At 53.7% G+C, this 15,894-nt stretch overlaps 1 protein-coding gene across 2 annotated transcripts in view; it reads right to left on the reverse strand.

The window, feature by feature from the left end:
- The window catches only part of LOC310885820 (M1-specific T cell receptor alpha chain-like), a 373,370-nt gene that overhangs the window by 157,002 nt on the left and 200,474 nt on the right, over positions 1–15,894 (reverse strand). The gene's annotated exons all lie outside the window — the stretch shown is intronic.

Raw genomic sequence — 15,894 nt, forward strand, 5'->3', positions numbered from 1 at the left:
TTAGAGAAAAACTGCTGACTCTGCACGGACCTGCAGTAACTTCTGACACCCGGCCAAGAGACCATGAGATAAGGAGGAAGAATATGAGCCTCCCACCCGAGCGGCCCCCGAGAGACTACCAGAGACTGATAAGCAGGCACTTTGGATTCGGGAAACCAATTTTAATAACCCTGCCTCTTTTAAAAGTAGTAATAAATATGTATTAGCCTAGGAGTATAAAAATTAGCCGTCTTACGTACCGGGTGTGCGTCCTGGTGGAGCAGAGACTCCCGGCGCACCCAGCACTGTTTGCTTGCCTCTATTCGTTTAATAAATTGTAAACTTTGATTGTTATCCTATTTGGGACTCAGTCATTTATAACAATAGGCCAACAACTGGTGTGAATGGTGAGGTTTCTCTCTTGTCTTTGCCACTGTGTTTGTTTTCTTTGGTCTCGGTCTCTGTATGCTTGTTGATTGCCTCCTCTTTTCTTAGCATGCCAATTGACAAGGTCCCGAATGTGATAACCTCAGTGGCATAAACACAGCCACAGCCTTGTGTACCCGCCCAAGTGGTGTGACTGCCCACATTTGGTCTCCTCACTGCCTCCCTCATCATCTGTCGGTCATGTTTGTGTCCGTGCATGTTCTTCTTTCCAGCTTCCTGCTATTCTTTCTCTCTGCCCCTCTCCCTAGTGCTGAAGGGCTGATTCTAGGGAAGGAAAGAAGGAGCAGGAAGCTGAAAGGTAAGAAAGAAAATAAGGGCTGCTGTGGAAGCAGTGATGGCTGCTGCCCCATCTCCATTGCCGATGAGAGTAGAGAAAACAACATGTTCCTGAAAGCATAGACAAGCAACACAGCAAAGAAAACAAACAACCCCCCTCAGTTTCTCAGTTTTCCCATGGCTTCTTTCACTTTCTGGGTCCTCAGGCTGTACATTGTTGCATGGAGCAGGGGCATCACAGCCCTGGAGAAGATGGACGCCACTTTGTTGAGGGAGATGTTTGCAGTGGGGTGGGTATAGAGGAGGGAATGTGGCCCCAGGCACGAAAAAGTGAGAGTGAGCTGACAGTGTCTTGTGTGTCCTCTCATGTCTACGTTGAGAGGCAGACCAGGAGCACCCTGCAGGAGCTCAGGGAGGACAGGAAAACTGGTGGTGCTGTTGTAGTCAAGGAGCACAGCAGTCCAGAAGCTTTCAGCAGAGGCCAGCTGCATGACAGATAGCGAGTCCCAGAAGAAACTGTGACTGTATAGGGCTAGCACAGGGCCAACGAAGGGGGAGTGCCACTTGTGCCAAGGAGGGGAGCGTGGCCTCAGCCCACAGGCCTCCCACCAGATAGGCCCAGACGTTCCCCCCCCATGGCACTGGAGTACTGCAGTGGGTGGCAGATGGCCACAGATTGGTCCTAGGCCATGAGTGTGAAGAAGAGATTCCAGTTTAAGGATCCAAACTAGTGTGGACCTGTCCTCGTTGGGGATTAAAATTGGCAGTAGCACAGGGTGGATTTCCTAGGGTCAGGAGAATGGGGACTGCAGACACAGAAGGTTGCATATCAGTGTGTGTGCTGTGGGCACTTCTGGGCCAGGATTGTTCTGTGGTTGTTCAGTTGCTCTCAAGTTCCTTCTTGCCCTGGCTGCTCTCTGGAGCTCATGGACAGAGCAGTGGAGAATGCCCTGAGGTGGCCAGCATATTTTCTTGTGAGGGGTCACACAAACACACACCTCCTCTTGCACACCCGTGTGGAATCATGCAAAAATCTGCACCCACAGACACTTGCACAAATCTAGCACACAGGCTGTGGTGGTTTCACACCAATAGTCAACTAAACAGCACCACACGGCTCTTTCACTTCCCCTCCTCAATGGAAGCTGTGAGGAGAAAATATGATTTAATCTAATGGGTTTACGAGTTGAGATAGGGATAATTTCATTAAAGGAGAATCACTGAGCCTAGGCGCAGTCTCGACTCTGCTCCACACTCCGTACTGTTCCTCTTAGAATCATCAAACCAGGTTGCCCCAGTGTGATGAACATTTAAGGTTGGAGGCCTTGGGAACTTTTATGTTGTGCAGCTACACTCCACCCTGGAAGCTTCTTCAATGCTGTACCTTTTCTTTAAAATGTGAATATCAGTTTAATTTCCAAGTTACCTCAGGCAATTACTCCACACCTGCCTATAGCTGATGTTAATTGAGGAGATCGAGACCAACATTTTAAAAAGACATTGTCCACATAGCATCTCATTGTCTCTGAAAACCATAGAATAACAGAACAATACGATATCTTGAGTTAGAACTGACCCACAAGGATAAATGAGCGTCTCTGTTCTAGCTCCACACTGGACTACTTACAAATTACAGCATAGGTCTGAGAGTGTTGTCCTAATGCTTGTTGAACTCCTGCAGGCTTGGTGCCATGACCACTTCCTGGGCCTTTCCTGAGGCTGCACCAGTACCTGGCACCACCACACGGAGATGACACTACAGGCCCTGGGATCAGCTGGACACATGCCTAAGGTCAGGTGAATTATGTGCACACGTGTGCACTAGCACATACCAAGAGTGCATGCACATTGCACAAACGGATCCATGGACACACGCAAACATGCACGTGCATGCATGCGCACACAGTTCCATAGATGCCCTGACAAATGCAGGTGCAAAGACTGTGTGCAAAGAAACATGAGGCCACACATCTGCACATGCAGACACCACCTACACGTGTGCACTCAGTGCCTCTGGTGGGCTCACAAGGGCTCTGCCCTACAAACGACTACCCTGTCAGGGCAAGGGCAGAGGCCAAGGGCATCTGATAGAAGAGATGCTGGGGACCTTTCTGGCAGGGCAGAGCTGCGGTGCTCTGAGCAGGACAAGGCTCCAAAGGAGAGGACAGCGCAATGTGGGGATGTGCAGAGACTACCCATAGAGAGGAGTCCAAGGAGGTCAGCCCATTTCTCCAGAGGGCAGCTTTAGGAGGAAGAGACGAGAAACCCCACAGTGTAGCCCACCAGCCTGGAAACCTGGAAACCAGGACAGCATCACTGGTTCCAGCCTGTGCTGAAACCATCATATGCTTGAGCTGAGTACTGTGCAACCACTGACTCAGTCCTGGCCCAGAAATCTTGGGGCCTCTCCATCCCAGGGCTCAGAAGAAGCCTCCAAGTGGAAATGGGTGTGGCATAAGCCAGGAAATGAAAAGCCAGCATAGAAGAGAAAGCAGCCCCACAGCCCATGTCAGTAGCTGGGAGCTTTTCTTTTCATCATGAGCACGCTAGAAAATTATCACTTCCGTGGAGGCTTCCTCTGGGCCTGGGGTAGTGCAGGGCCACCAGAAAAGGTAGCCCAACTCCTCTACCCCCTCATCTTCTTCTGTATGGGAACCCGGTGTGTCTGAAACCCTTTCTGTATGTCTTTTTCTAGTAATGACAATACCAGTTGCACTGGGTCTTGGCGATGGCGGTCATGAGAGAGGGATGAGGAAAGGTGTGACTCAGAGACTGTGTAGGACCTGGCTGAGTTGGATTTTCGTCTCAGAGAGAGGCAGGAGCCTTATTTGTCCCAATCACTCCTTTTGGATCTTGTATGTATGAAGACATTTTGCTCCTCACATTTCCCTGTGCTCCTCTTCCTCCCTACTCTCTCTCCCAGGTTCACCTGCAGCCCCAAGACATGTCCTGCTATGAACAATGCATGCTGTGCTGGCCCTTTGGCCCAGCCCCGCTGGTCAGCAGCTGCTACGAGCCCTGCATCAGGCATTGCCCGAACTCCACTGTCATCATCCAGCCCTCTCCTGTGATCATTGCTCTGCCAGATCCCATCCTCAGCTCTTACCCACAGAACACCACTGTGGAATCCTCCATGTCTGCTGCTGATTGCAGCATCCTCAGCTGTGAGGTTTAAAGACATTTAGATTTAGAGCTAAGTGATATAGTTTAGTGGAGGACTTGTTAGTGTTAGGTCAGAGGTTGGACTAGGTGATCTTGGAGGTCTCTTCCAACCTAGATGATTGTGATTCTGTGAGGTGGAGACTTCTGGTACCCCCTGGTGCTGCCTGCACTGACAGCCTCTTCTAGAAGTCACCTAATTTACCTCCTGAGAGTCATTAAAGTTTTCTGCATCCCACCCTCTTCCTCCACGTGAAACTTTTCTTGGTGGTCTCAAGTTGCCAGGGAAGAAAGGCATTGCCTTGGCTGGCGGGGGAATGGTGAGCACAGGAGGGGGCCTTTCATCATTTGCAGAGGAATTTGACGTTGGGACAAAGGGCAGTGGGGACCCTTCAGGCACTGTCCCTTGGAGCTGAGGAAGACCTCTGCAGCCCCTCCAGAGCCAGTCATGACCAAGCCCTGTCTTCTGGCATCGCTGCCCTAATGCACCCCTTTGGCCTAACAGTATGTCCTGCAGATGGGGAGCCTGGCAACCGCTGTCCTTGGACGAGGAGCCTGGTGCTGCTGGAAGCTCTGAGAGGTCAGCATCTCCCAAGCTTGCACAGAAGGGACTTTCTTCTGCTCTGGCTACATCGTGCTGGTGAAAGAGGCTCCATCAGAAGAGGGCCCAAAGGATTCAGGAGTGGATTGTTGTGAGAAACAGCTTTTGGAACGGCCCTGAGCATTCTTCTCAGGATCACAGGCTGCACTGCCAGCACGCACGTAGTCCAACCCTGTGTTCAGAGCGGGTCTCATCAGATCATGTTGCTCAGGATTTCTCAGCCTGTCTCCCTGTACATAAAGCTAACGCCATTCTTTTGAACTCTCTAGCTGTGGGGAGAGCAGCTGCGTCCTGGCCTGTAGAGGCAAGGAGGGGGTGACTGCCACCATGCACTTACACTCTGAATCCCGCTCTATGGAATAAAAGAAAAGAACCAAACTAGAGTGGACCCATCCTTGTAGGGCACTAAAATTGGCAGTAGCACAGGGTGAACTTCCTAGGGCCAGGAGAAGGGGGGGCTGCTGAGACAGAAGATTAAATATCAGTGTGTGTGTTGTGGGCACTTCTGGGCCAGGATTGTTCTGTGGTTGTTCAGTTGCTCTCAGGTTCCTTCTTGCCCTGCCTACTCTCTGGAGCTCATGGACAGAGCAGTGGAGAATGTCCTGAGGTGACCAGCACATTTTCTTGTGAGGCAGGCCACACTGATCACACAAGCACGCACCTGCTCTTGCACTCCTGTGTCCACACATCATGTCAAAATCTGCACCCACAGACACTTGCACAAATCCAGCACACAGGCTGTGGTGGTTTCACACCAATGGTCAACTAAACAGCACCACATGGCTCTTTCACTTCCCCTCCTCAATGGAAGCTGTGGGGAGAAAATATAAGCCCTAAAGGGCTTACGACTTCAGATAGGGATAATTTCATTAAATTAAGATAGGGAGTTGAGGAGTGAGGAAGGGCTGCTTCTGGGAGGTCTGTCACATGAGGTGTCTTGTGGGATATGATGTCAGGGCATCATATGGTCTCAAAAGATTCAGAAGTGGAACAGTGTAAGAAACAGCCTTTGCAACAGCCCCAGGCATTCTTCTCCTCACCCTCCCATCAGTCTGCACAATGTGGGAGCATGGTCTGCACACAAGAGCAAGAGTGGCAAGGAAGGTGGCCTATACTCCCTCCTCATCCCAAAGAGTTCCCTGCACAGCCCAGGAGCTGCACAGCCTTGCAGGGTAGAGGTGACTTGCAGACTGAGGGTGAAATCAGCCTGGCCACGCCACACGCAAGGCCCCTCACTGCCCTGGCACACCCCCAGCTCCCATCACACAGGGCCATCCAAGGACAGCATCCGATGCCCAACCCCACCCTGGCTGCTCTGCAGGGCCTGCCTTTCCCCCGCCATGAAGCAGTTCTCGGTCAGTCCAGCCCTCTTCCTGGCATGGCCAACCTCTGTGGTGGTGGACACAGTCATAGGGATATGTCTAACGTACAAGAAACCATGTCCGATCTCCTGTGTTCCTCCCTGCTTAGGGATTTCCACTTTGCTGGGTGGCTTGGGAGATCCAGTTCTTGTTGAAGCTGTGTGCTAACAACATTATGTTCTGTAGGAATGCCCACCCAGGGACGGTCCATCCTACCAGACCTATGGGGAAAGTCAGAGGACAAAGAAGCTTTTTGCATGGGACTGCCATGCTCAGGTGAGTCTCTGACCTCTTGCTTCCAGCCCTCGGTGCAGAGCAGAGCGCATGGATCAGAATGGGCCATGAGCTTTTTGCAAAGCAAATGGCAAAAGCTGCTTTGTCCATGGGTGCACAGGGAGAACAGTTTGAGGGCAGGGGCTCTTTCACCACCTTCTCCTTCCTTTCAAGCCACTGACACCAGTCCCACTGGGAAAGAGGATCTGGCTGGCATATCTCGGAGTGCACAGGGGAAGCAGCGCTGCCAGGGGAGAGCTGAGGGCCCCATCCCAGAGCTCCGCCTTGCACAGACACATCCCCTCCCCATCCGGGGTTGTTGCGCAGCCAGGGCAGCTCTGTGCACCAGGGTGTCACTCACAGCACAGAGGTACAAGGCACTGTCAGAGAGCTCAACTTCCTTCAGCCGCAGAACACTGTATTTCCCATCAGTGTTCAGCTCCGTGGTGAAACGGCCGCTCTGCTTGGTACCTGCTGTGGTGTGATATGTGACCAGCTGAGGGGCTTGTCCCTTCTTCTGCTGGTACCAGAACAAGGCATACAAGCTGGGGATTTGATATGTGCAAGTGGTCTGGAATGTGTTTCTCTGTTCCACGGTGACTTGTCCCTCTTGCTGGGTGACGGAGGTCTGCCCCATGGCATCTGAAAGAAACCAAATGTCAGCAACTGATCACAGAAACCTAGAGGAGAAGCAAGCTTCTGGATGGGAAGGCTCCCTGTGCCTTAGACTGCAGCAGGATCCCCATCAATATTGGTATCTCTCGGCAGGAGGTCTATGACCAGAGGTTAGCATGGATCCCAGAGCAAGGTAATGTTCATTACCTCTCACAGGAACACCCGCAGGGTAGAGCTGTCTTTAGTTCCTTCTCTCCTACTGCCCAGAGTCTCCTGGGAGCAGGTTGTAGTGCTTGGTCCTCCTGGGCTGGGACCCAGAAGGGTGAAGGACCTCAGGATTGCCTGCAAACGTTTCATCCTGTTCCCATTCCCTGTCTGCTCAGATGTGGCTCTGAGATCAAGGAATGGCAGGAAAAGGAAGCCCTGGCAGTGCTGACAGGCAGGAGGCAAAGGGGAAACAGGGTGTTGGGCAGGACCTGTGCCAGCCAGGAGAGAGCCTTGGGGGACACCCTAGTGAGATGAGGTCCTTCCATCTCGTTGCATCCACTTTCAAGCATCCTGTGTGTTTGGCTTCCAAAGTAACAAAACCCAACCAACCAACAAACAAACAAAACCAAGCAAAACCAAACAAAAAAACCCCACACCTTACTTTCCAGCAGTAAGAGCATCTTCATAAAAGAGGTGCAAAACAGTCATGATCTGATACTAGCCATCATTTTCCCAGTAATTCAAGAGCAGCTCCCTGCAGAGAGCTGTTGATGGGGGTGATGGTCTCCTGAGGAGAAGGAGAATCATGCCGCCAGCCACCGGCAATGCTTACCCAGTGGTTGCCTCAGGAAGGCAGCGAGGATGAGATAAACAAGGCGCATTCTGAGACCAATCCTCCTGCATGTGTGAGGGAACCTCAGAAGAGCACACGTCCCCACCAAGCGCCCCAGGAGAGCAGAGCTGCAGGAAATGACTTGGCAAGGGGAACAAAGAATGAAAGGGGGAGGAGAAAATGCTTGTTCCTGGACTGTTTGAAATACCTGGCTGGGGTCCTTCTCCATCAGTGACAGTGTTGCTTCTGCAGCCAACATCTGCACAGCTGGGGAACATGGTGGCTCTTTGGTCCCTGTGGTAGAAAGGGTCTGTTCCTGCACTGATCCTTCAGTGGTGTCCTTCCCGCTGCAGTGAGAAACGTCTGCTCTTCTGCACACTCCTGATGGCCCATTTAGAGTCTTCAGGGCTTTTGCCCCACTGGGGTTTTACATCACCTCCTGGGGTCCTCATTTCTCTGGGAATGGTTCTTTTTCTTCTGGGAACAACTTGCACCCTGTTCCTGACCCCTCTCCTCTTTCCGTCCTCCACAACCTGGGAACATTGCCTTTTAAGCAAGTCCCCAGAAATTGGTGAGGAACCCTGTGGTGCAGCAACCCAGCAGTCTGGCTGTGTCCTGATGGGGTGGGATGAGGTATGGTATAGTCACTGTATCAGTCAAGGTTCCAAAAGGTGTCATTAAAGCCAGTGTCCAGCACTGACATTTCTTGTATTGCCAGGACGTTATCTCAGCGCCAAAGGTAGAATCATAGAATATCCCAAGTTTGAAGGGACCCATAAGGATCATCGAGTCCAACTCTTGGCACCACACAGGTCTACCCAAGATCGTACGACTAAGAGCATAGTCCAACCACTTCTTAAACTCCGACAGGCTTGATGCCGTGCCTACATCCCTGCAGAGCCTGTTCCAGTGTGTGACCACCCTCTCAGTGAAAAACCACTTCCTGATATCCAAACTGAACTTTCCCGCAACTTGACTCCATTCCCTTGGGTCCTATTGCTGGTTACCAGAGAGAATAGATTAGCACCTGCCACTCTACTCCCCCTCATAAGGAAGCTGTAGACCACGATGAATTCTCAGCCTCCTCTTTTCCAGGTTGAACAGGCCAGGTGACCTCAGCCGCTCCTCAAATGTCTTTCCCTCTAGGACCTTCACCATCTTTGTAGTCCTTCTCTGGACACTCTCCAATAGTTTCATGTCTTTTTTGTACTTTGGTGCCCAAAACTGCACACAGTACTCGAGGTGAGGTCACACCAGCGCAGAGTACAGTGGGACAATCACTTCCCTCGACCAGCTAGCAAGGCTGTGCTTGAAGTAATGTGCTGGATTTGGGCTTGGGACAAATCCTGTACAACAAGATCTTAAAATGCGACCACTACAGAAAACTGATTCATTCTATGATTCTACGATCCTTCCTCTACCACCTGGGAACACCACCAAGGTGATCCGCTCTGAAGCAGAATGCGTCCTGCAGTGGAGCAGGGGGATCATGGCCTGCAGGGGTTTTCCTACACCAAGGCAGCTGCCAGGAGCTGGAAGTACTCAGGATGGCTGCTGACGAGGCTTGGGTGGAGCCAGGAGCAACCCCACTCTGTTGTACAAAGGCAGCCCCTGGGGAGCGTGAGGGACCAGGAGTGTGGCAAACAGAGTGGGTAAACAAGGCATGGGACAAAAGACCTCCTGGGGTTCTCATTTCTCTAGGGATGGCTCTTTTTATTCTGGGTACAACTAGCACCCTGTTTCTAACCCCTCTCCTGTTTCCTTCCTCTACCACCTGGGAACATTGCCTTTTAATCAAGTCTGCAGAAATAAGTGAGGAACCCTGTGGTGCAGCATCCCAGAAGTCTGGCTGTGTCCTGATGGGCTGGGATGAGGTATGGTGTAGTCACTGTTTCATTCAAGGTTCCAGAAGGTCTCATTAGAGTGAGTGTCCAGCAGAGACATTTCTTATAGCCAGGATGACATGGCAGCGCTAACAAAGGGCTTGGGACAAAGCCTGTACAACAAGTTCTTAAGAAGTGACTACTACAGAAAATGGAGGAAACCCAACATAACTGCCCTGATGCTCTCTCAGGCCAGTGCCATTTAACTCCAGGCCCTGCAAGGGGACTTCCAAGCACCAGAAGCATCTCCTGGCAAGCCTGGCTGTGTCTGTACCCCTTTCCCTGCCCCTGCCTCACCTGCCCAGCCCCACCCACCCCAGGGCACCGCTTTGACCCCCCCAGCTCTGCAGGCCGTTGGCTGCCTTTGCTGCAAGGGCGCGCTGCTGGCTCGTGTGTGGCTGGGTGCCTCCTGCACCCAAAACCCCTTCCTGAGGCTCTGCTTCCTTGGCAGCCAGCCCCCACCCCGCATTACTCTGGGGGTGCTTCCTGCCCAAAAGGAAAATCCTTTTCTTTGCTCCTTCGCAACAATCTGAGGCTCTGGTCAGCCCCTTTCTCCAGCCTGTCCGCATTCTCTGAAGCCCCCTTGTGACCTACGCTGTCACCACCTGTGTGCCCCGGTTGGGGACCACGCACAAACTGGCCAAGGGTGCCCTCCTTCCGACTGCTCGTGGCCTTAATGAAAGCATTCAGCAGGACTGGATGTCTCTGGCATTGCCAGCTGCTACTCAGGCAGAAGGTGCCCTCCATGCCAAAGCTGCTGGTCAGGGCCCCTGGGAAGGGCTCCCAGGAGCTACAAACATGGTGCAGATGGGAAGGGAAGGAAGCTTTGCATCTCTGTGGCAAATTTCAACACCTGTCGATTTGCAGGCCTCTCTCTGTAAGCTGTTAGCAACTTGAAAGGAGCAGTGGGAGCAGGACTGTGGGGAGGTCTCTGGTGCCACACACACAGCTCATGCAGTCAGGTGTGCCCCTGCACTCGCTCGACATCGCTGGGTGTGCCGTCCTGCCCCCTCACACCCAGCTGGGTCCGACCCACACCGGACCGCCAGCGTCCTACCCAGAAGAACCGAAGGGGCTCAGTGGGGGCGGGTCAGGGCCGGGCTGGCGGGGCCCCTCCGCCGGGGCTGCGGGGCGAGGTGGTCCCGGCGGGCGGAGCGGCAGCGCCCCCTGGGGGCTGTGCCCCTGCCTCGCCCCCGCCACACACGCCCGGCCCCGCCCGCCACGGTTCCTGCCCGGCCGCAGCCCCGGCTCCTCTCCCCGTGGCTCTCAGGGCGCAGTAATACACCGCCGCGTCCCGAAGCCGGGGCTGGGCGAGCCACAGGGCGCTGGACCGGCGGTCTTCTGCCACCGATAGCCGCCCTGCCGGGTCCGTCACATCTTGGGACCCACTATAAGCCCACACGAGGAATGCGGGCCCTCGGCCTGGGAGCTGATGGTACCAATAGATGGTATCATATGACTGGATGTTGGGGTGTGAGCAGGTGATGTTGATGCCGGTGCCCTCGGTGGTCTCTGCCCGTGGCTCCTGCTGCACCTGGGCTCTGCCTGCAGCCACTGCCAAGAAGAAAAGGAGGAGAAAACTCAGGAAAGGGCTTTTCTGCTACTGAAAATGTCATGAGTGGGGGAGTGGGGAGAAGAAAACGGTTGACAGCTGATGGGAGCATTTTCTCAGAAGAAAGCACACAAAGGCATTTCTCCGGGAATGGTTATTTGGGGACCAGGTCGGAGCAGGGCTGTTTGGAAGGAGGGTCCGAGCCGAGCCAGGAGGAGAAGGGAAGCAGGCAGGAACGAGTGGGGGTGTGCCGAAAGGAGAGGAGGAAGGCAGGGAGCAAGGCAAGGTGGGAGGGAACGGCCGGCTGAGCTCGCTGGAGGCAGACGGGACGGCTGCAGAGGGAGGACAGAGGGGAGCGAGGTCCGTGAGAAGCCGGCGGGCCAGCAGCGAGGGCAGCCCCGGCCCCCCGCAGCCCCCGTCCCGGCCCCGCCGCCGGCAGCCCCGCGCACCCAGGAGCACCGCGGCCAGCCCCGCCAGCCCTGCGGCCCGGCCCTGCCGCATCCCGCCGCTCCGCCGCCCGCGCCGCGCTGCCCCCGCCAGCCCCGGCTCTGCTCCGCCCGCGGCGCCTCCTCCCCGCCGCCGCCGCCCGGCGCCGCCAGCTCCGCCCCGGGGCCGCTCGGGGGCTGGCCCGGGCTGCGAGTGCTGGGCGCCTGGGGGCGGGCAGGGCTTGGGCTGCTGCCAGCGGGGCTCTGCCCGTCCTGCAGCCCAGCCCGGGACGCGGAGGCGAGTGCGGGGAAAGGCTGAGGCAGCTCCTTCGGCACGGGAGAGGAGAGGGGAGAGGAAGGGAGTGGGACGGGGAGAGGGAGTGGAGAAAGCAGCTGCCTGTCTGCAGCGTCCCCAGCAAGAGGGGCAGGTGGAGGGCAGCGGGCCTGGATGGACTAGGCCTGGTAGTGTGGTGATGAGAAGCACTGGTTCCTCAGCTGTGGGCGGCACTGCCGGCAGCTCGAATGGTATCAAAGCTGAGCACATATCTGGGAGACACAGACAAGTTCATGCGCACCCCATTTCAGGATTGTACACCCAGGCCGGTACCCCCAGTAGCTGCTTTTGGAGACCCAAAAGACTCCTGCCACATTTGCCTGGAGTCTGAGACCCGCTTCCCCTGCTGCAGGCGCTTCACAGGGACTCCCTGGCTCCAGCAGCTGACAGCACAGACCAGGGGCGACCTTGCCCCCAGTCTGACTCCAGCACCTGGTGCCAAATCCACTCCTGCTGCTCCACCAGCAGCTGGCACTTTCTCCTTGCAGCACCCATGCACACGGGATAGAGCGAGATTACGCAGAGGTAAGGAAAGATTCCAGAAGAGGACAGGACAGACAGCCGTGCTCAGGCGCAGGGCCCGACCAGACAAGTGCATGGAGCAGCCCCTTTTACACCCTGCTCTGTCTGCCCTCGTGTGCTCCTCCCAGCTTCACATGCCCTGCGTGTCCCCTCATGGGGTTGTATAGGTCTGTCCTGCACCCATCCCAGCCTGTGTCCTGGCCCACAGCTGGAGGAGGTGCAAGGCCCAGGCTGATCTTCCTGGCAGTGGCACCTGTGGCTTCTTGATAGGCCAACAACTGGTGTGAATGGTGAGGTTTGTCTCTTGTCATTGCCTCTGTGTTTGTCTTCTCTGGTCTCAGTCTCTGTACGCTTGTTGATTGCCTCCTCTTTTCTTAGCATGCCAATTGACAAGGTCCCGAATGTGATAACCTCAGTGGCATAAACACAGCCACAGCCCTGTGTACCCCCCCAAGTGGTGTGACTGCCCACATTTGGTCTCTTCACTGCCTCCCTCATCATCTGTCGGTCATGTTTGTGTCCGTGCATGTCCTTCTTTCCAGTTTCCTGCTATTCTTTCTCTCTGCCCCCCTCGCAAGTGCTGAAGGGCTGCTTCTAGGTTAGGAAACAAGGAGGGAATAGCTGAAAGCTAAGAAAGAAAATAAGGGCTGCTGTGGAAGCAGTGATGGCAGCTTCCCCAAGACCTCCATTGTGGAAGAGAGTAGAGAAAATGGCATGGCCCCGAAAGCAGAGGCAGAGAACACAGCAGAGGAAACAAACAAACAACCTCCCTCTGTTTCTCAGGTTTCCCATGGCTTCTTTTACCTTTTCAGTCCTTAGGCTGTAGATTGGTGCATGGAGCAGGGGCGTCACAGCCCTGGAGAAGATGGACGCCACTTTGTTGAGAGAGACATTGTCAATGGGGTGGGTATAGAGGAGGGAACATAGCCCCCGGCATGATACATGTGCAGGCAAGTGAGAGTGAGCAGACAGTGTCTTGTGTCTCCTCACATGTCTACATTCAGAGGGAGACCAGGAGCACCCTGCAGGAGCTCAAGGAGGACCGGAAAACTGGTGGTGCTGTTGTAGTCAAGGAGTACAGCAGTCCAGAAGCATTTGCTTTCTTTGCTGTGTGCACATGTACCAGTCTGCGTGTGCCCAAATATACTTCAGTATGCATCCAGGAGTGTCTGTGAGTGCACCCATGAGTTCATGCATCTTTTTACATGAGCAGCAGTGTGCATAAGTGATGTTCCCTCCACCCACTTTTGATGTCATGAATGATATTGGTATGTGATCAAGGGTCACATTGGGAATTAACAGGAAAAGTGATCTGTCAACAGCATCCCTCCAAGGCTGAGATGTGGTGATTATGCAGGTTGCCCCAAGACTCCTGAGCAGTCCGAACGAGAGGTCATCTGAGAAACCCTCCAGAGGATCACAGGCTGCACCTCCAGCACGCACGTAGTCCAACCCTGTTTTCAGAGCGGGTCTCATCAGATCAGGTTGCTCAGGATCAAGTCCAGGCAAAGTCTGAACTCTTCCAAGGATGGAGCTCCCCTAGCATCTCTTTGGCAATCTGCTCCAGGACTTGACTGCCTTCAGGGTAAATATTTCTTCTATGTATCTAACTAAAACTACCCATTTCTGAACTTGCACCCATTGGCCCCAGACTAAGTATGCTTCATCTCCAGGGTCCAGCTCCATCTCCTTTGCATCCTCCTCTGAAGTGGGAGTAGACAATACAAATGTGTGTTTGGCTTTCCGTGTGGCACCCACAGGGTCTGTCCTTCCTTCCCAGGCACTAAAATTGGCAGTGAACTTCCTAGGGTCGGGAGGCAGTGGGCTACAGATACAGAAGGCCGCATTTCAGCATGTGTGCTGTGGGCACTTCTGGGCTGGGTTTGTTCTGTGATTGTTCAGCTGTTCTCAGGTTCCTTCTTGCCCTGGCTGCTCTCTGGAGCTCATGGACAGAGCAGTGGAGAATGCCCTGAGGTGACCAGCCCATCTTCTTGTGAAGGGGGCCACACAGTTCTCACAAACACACACCTGATCATGCACACCTGCATGTAATCATGAAAAACTGCACCCACAGACACTTGCACAAATCCAGCACACAGGCTGTCGTAGTTTCACACTGATGGCCAACTATACTCCACCACACAGCTCTCTCACAGCCCCTGCTGAAAGGAAGATGTGGGGAGAGAATGTGATTTAAGCTAAAGGGCTTAAAAGTTGAGATAGGGATAAGGAAAAAAAAAAAAGAAGAAAAAATAAAGAAAAAAAACAATGAGCAAAGGCCATTTGGAAACAAATTGAGAAATATTTATTCTCCACTTCCCATCAGCAAGTAATCTTTGTCCATGTGTTTGGAAGCACAGACTCAATATGCCCACCCCTGGTTTTCCTTCCCCTTTCACATCTTTACTGCTGAGCGTTCGAGTACGGAATATCCCTTTGGTTGGTTTAGGTCAGCAGCCCTGGTGATGTCCCCTCCCCACCTCTTGCCCACCCCCTACCTCTTGTCTTTGGAGGGCTTGGAGAGAGTCCTGATGCTGTGCCAGCACTGCTCCACTATAGCCCCAACACTGGTGTGATGGCAATGCTGTTCTAGCTCCAAGCGCAGAGCACAGCATTCTAGGGGCTGCTGTGGGGAATGTTATCTCTGCCCCAGGCAGCCCCAGTACAGGCAAGTGCCCACAAGAGAGGAACATGTGCATGAACGTGACACAGTGTGCAGCAAAGATTCTGGACAGCGTTTGGTCAAAGTACATGGTTTGATGTGGTAGAGAGGGGAGGTGGACTGGGAGCCTTGCAGAAGGCACTGGAGCCAGGGCTCTTGACAAGACAACGTCAGCTTTCTTGGGCCTTGCACTTAAGGCCTGAGAATCCCATTTGTTAGCCTGAGTAGCAGTGGTAAGGGAAAGTGCTGGAGTGCCCCTTCTGATCACTGGTGGGTGTCATGACAGAAATAAGCTTGCATCATGTAAGGGGGAGGTGTACGATTTTATTTATTTTTTAAAACAATAAATGAAAGGCATGAAGTTATGGGAGTGAAGAAGGAATTCTCTATGGACAGGATCTGCACTGTGTGTCTTGGGAAAACCCAGCCGGCTCTGTCCGATGCTGGTAGAAGGCAGGGTCACCTGCACATGAAAGGTTTACTTTCTCTCTACATTCATGTTCTTATTCCTTCTAACTAAAACAGACGTTGTCCTGTTGGGCCTTTCTTTTGGGATCCAGAAAGGGCCCTGCACAACCTCTCCCCTTATACAGACATCCCTGGGTCAGAGCAGGAGGAGGCAAAACAGGCCATCAGGTTTTCCCTGAGGGCAGTGTCAGGAAGGGTAAGGTCACGGGCAGGAGCTGGGTTACCTGTAGCCAAAAGGGCCCCAAAGGGCCCCTAGGGAGTCACCCAAGCTGACCTCATTTGCCTTTCCTGGACTCTTCCAGCACGTGAGCTGAGTCTTCTGCCCACACCGACGTGTGTTGCCTGGAAATACTTGGGCCTCCCTACCTGCCACTCAGAAGTTGTCTTCTTTGGGGAAAGGGCATAAAGCAGGAAATGAAAAGCAGAATCACAGGAAGGCAACACACATCCCGTATCATTAGGTGGGATGTTTTGCATGCACGAGTAGCTTGTCAGAAAGTAGTCCCTGCTTCAAGGG

Source organism: Anser anser (genome assembly GCF_964211835.1).
Source record: "Anser anser genome assembly, chromosome: 23".
Taxonomy (NCBI): domain Eukaryota; kingdom Metazoa; phylum Chordata; class Aves; order Anseriformes; family Anatidae; genus Anser; species Anser anser.